The following is a 4,288-nucleotide window of genomic DNA, read 5'->3' on the forward strand; positions in this document are numbered from 1 at the left end:
CACTCTTACACTAGTCCAAGCCAATTTCATGTACCAGATGCTCAGCAGGCTCTGCTCACACTTACTGGCCTGAGGCCAAACCACACGACCAACAACATTGGACACTTTATAGAACACAAAGCTATCACTATCTCATCCTGGAATATCCAAGGCCTGAGGTCATCTGCCTATGGCCTAAAGAGCAGGAACATGGACTTCACCAAAGAAATCGGAAATACAGACATTGTCATCCTACAAGAAACCTGGTATAGAGGAGACGGACCCACTGGTTGCCCTCTAGGTTACAGAGAGCTGGTAGTCCCATCCACCAAACTACCAGGTGTGAACAGGGAAGGGACTCAGGGGGTATGCTAATTTGGTATAAAGCAGACCTAACTCACTCTATTAAATTAATAAAAACAGGAAATGATAAGCAAATGATCCCAACAAGAAAATGTCCTCCTGTGTGCTACCTATATCCCCTAACTAGAATCCCCATATTTTAATGAAGACAGCTTCTCCATCCTGGAGGGGGAAATCAATAATTTCCAGGGCCAGGGACATGGGGACCTAAATGCCAGAATCGGACAAGAACGTGACACCCTCAGCACACAGGGGGACAAACACCTGCCTGGAGGTGACAGCATTTCCTCCCCCATTTGCCCCCCTAGGCACAACTATGACAACATAACCAACAAAAACAGGTCACAACTCCTGCAGCTCTGTCGCACGCTGGGTATGTACATAGTCAATGGTAGGCTTTGAGGGGACTCCTATGGTAGGTACACCTATAGCTCATCTCTTGGCAGTAGTACTGTAGACTACTTTATCACTGACCTCAACGCAGGGTCTCCCAGAGCATTCACAGTCAGCCCACTGACACCCATTTACATTACATTTACATTTAAGTCATTTAGCAGACGCTCTTATCCAGAGCGACTTACAAATTGGTGCATTCACCTTATGATATCCAGTGGAACAACCACTTTACAATAGTGCATCTAAATATTTTAAGGGGGGGGGTGTTAGAAGGATTACTTTATCCTATCGAAAGGAATTCATTAAAGAGGTGGGGTTTCAGGTGTCTCCGGAAGGTGGTGATTGACTCCCCTATCAGATCACAGCAAAATCACAGTCTACTTGAACAGAGCAATATTCAACCATGAGGCATCAACTCCAAAGGAACTGAGTAATATGAAGAAACGCTATAGATGGAAGGAATGTACCAAAAAACAATTAGGCAACAACAAATTCAATCCCTTTTAGACATCTTCCTGGACAAAACGTTCCACTGTAATAGTGAAGGTGTAAACTTGGCAGTAGAAAATCTCAACAGTATATTTGACCTCTCAGCTTCCCTATCAAATCAAAAAATTCAAACAGAAAACCGAAGAAAATTAACAACAATGACAAATGGTTTAATGAACAATGCAAAAACCTAAGAAAGAAATTGAGAAACCTGTCCAACCAAAAACAGAGACCCAGAAAACCTGAGTCTATGCCTTCACTATGGTGAATTACAAAAACAATACAGAAATACACTATGGAAAAAGAAGGAACAGCACGTAAGAAATCAGCTCAATGTAATTGACGAATCCATAGACTCTAACGACTTTGGGAAAATTGGAAAACACTAAACAAACAACAACACGAAGAGTTATCAATCCAAAATGGAGATGTATGCACTTCTCCAATCTTTTTAGCTCTATAACAAAGAACAAGCAGCAAAACATATACATGATCAAATGCAAATCTTAGAATCACCTATTAAAGACTATCAGAATGCACTGGATTCTCCAATTACCTTGAATGAACTACAGGACAAAATAAAATCCCTCCAACCCAAAAAGGCCTGTGGTGTTGATGGTATCCTCAATGAAATGATAAAATATACAGAGAACAAAATTCAATTGGCTATACTTAAACTCTTTAACAGCATCCTTAGCTCTGGCATCTTCCCCAATATTTGGAACCAAGGACTGATCACCCCAATCCACAAAAGTGGAGATAAATTTGACCCCAATAACTAACGTGGGATATGCGTCAACAGCAACCTTGGGAAAATCCTCTGTATTATTATTATTAAAACCTGTTAGGGCTAGGGGGCAGTATTTACACGGCCGGATAAAAAATGTACCCGATTTAATCTGGTTACTACTCCTGCCCAGTAACTAGAATATGCATATAATTATTGGCTTTGGATAGAAAACACCCTAAAGTTTCTAAAACTGTTTGAATGGTGTCTGTGAGTATAACAGAACTCATATGGCAGGCAAAAACCTGAGAAGATTCTGAACAGGAAGTGGCCTGTCTGACAAGTTCTTGTTAATCTTGGCTCTTTTTATTGAAGACTGAGGATCTTTGCTGTAACGTGACACTTCCTACGGCTCCCATAGGCTCTCAGAACCCGGGAAAAAGCTGAATGATATCGAGGCAGCCCCAGGCTGAAACACATTATCTCGTTTGGAAAGTGGCCGATCAAAGGGCCGTCAGACTAAGGCTCGTGCACGAGGGGATCCCATGCTTTTACTTTCTCTCTCGTTGAATGTAAACAGGCTTTGCCGGTCGGAATATTATCGCTTTTTTACGAGAAAAGTGGCATAAAAATTGATTTTAAACAGCGGTTGACATGCTTCGAAGTACGGTAATGGAATATTTCGAATTTTTTTGTCATGAAATGCGCCATGCTCGTAACCCTTATTTACCCTTTCGGATAGTGTCTTGAACGCACGAACAAAACGCCGCTATTTGGATATAACAATGGATTATTTGGGACCAAACCAACATTTGTTATTGAAGTAGAAGTCCTGGGAGTGCATTCTGACGAAGACAGCAAAGGTAATAACATTTTTCTTATAGTAAATCTGACTTTGGTGAATGCTAAACTTGCTGGGTGTCTAAATAGCTAGCCCTGTGATGCCGGGCTATCTACTTAGAATATTGCAAAATGTGCTTTCACCGAAAAGCTATTTTAAAATCGGACATATCGAGTGCATAGAGGAGTTCTGTATCTATAATTCTTAAAATAATTGTTATGTTTTTTGTGAACGTTTATCGTGAGTAATTTAGTAAATTCACCGGAAGTGTTCAGTGGGAATGCTAGTCACATGCTAGTCACCTGCTAATGTAAAAAGCTGGTTTTTGATATAAATATGAACTTGATTGAACAGACATGCATGTATTGTATAACATAATGTCCTAAGATTGTCATCTGATGAAGATCAAAGATTAGTGCTGCATTTAGCTGTGGTTTGGGTTTATGTGACATTATATGCTAGCTTGAAAAATGGGTGTCTGATTATTTCTGGCTGGGTACTCTGCTGACATAATCTAATGTTTTGCTTTCATTGTAAAGCCTTTTTGAAATCGGACAGTGTGGTTAGATTAACGAGAGTCTTGTCTTTAAAATGCTGTAAAATAGTCATATGTTTGAGAAATTGAAGTAATAGCATTTCTAAGGTATTTGAATAACGCGCCACGGGATTCAACTGGCTGTTGAGTAGGTGGGACGCAAGAGTAGGTGGGACGCAATCCTATTGATGTATAATTTAGGTCACCTGATAAAATCATAGTCCCTGTCTGGATTTGTTCTAAAATAGATTTAATTCTATCTGAAAACATCAGATTTTCCCCTGGTGGGATATACAAGGAAATCAATGTGTATTTTTCACCGTGTAAGGTACAATTCAACATTACAAAATGGCCTTGTTGGTCCATGTGCTGGGATATAAGGGAAAATTGGGTTTTGTTATTTATCAGGATGCCTACACCTCTGCTGCTTCTACATTAGGTGGCAGCAAAGGCCTCAACAACCCAGCTCGTCTTTAAATGTTCAATTTCTCTCTTTTTTTAAATGTAACTCTTGCAAGAAAACCACATCTGCTGACAATCTCTTTAAGTGTTCGAGAACCATATACTTTTTCTCCCATCATGGAGCCAGTGCACATTCCATGTGATAAGTTGGATTTTTGTCTATCATTGAAGAACCAAGTAAAACATTTTAGCAGACATTACATGTTTGGGCGGTGGGCATTCCATAAAATGGGAGGATCATAGTATTAATACATAGTTATTGTATACATTACATATATAGAGTGTGTGTGCATTTGAGCAGACATTTAACAAAAAACACAACAAAAAAACGAAGAAAAGTAAGTCTTTGTACTTGAGGAGCTACGCCTTTTTAGGGCCAACTCCTCTCCTAATGTACCAAACCTGTGGATACATACACCAATTGTACATACATTTGAAGAAAAAAACTGCCACTTAAGTACTGTTTGTTTGTTTTACCTTATAAATTAAAGTATAG

The sequence above is a fragment of the Salmo trutta genome, chromosome 17, assembly GCF_901001165.1.
Source record: "Salmo trutta chromosome 17, fSalTru1.1, whole genome shotgun sequence".
Lineage (NCBI taxonomy): Eukaryota > Metazoa > Chordata > Actinopteri > Salmoniformes > Salmonidae > Salmo > Salmo trutta.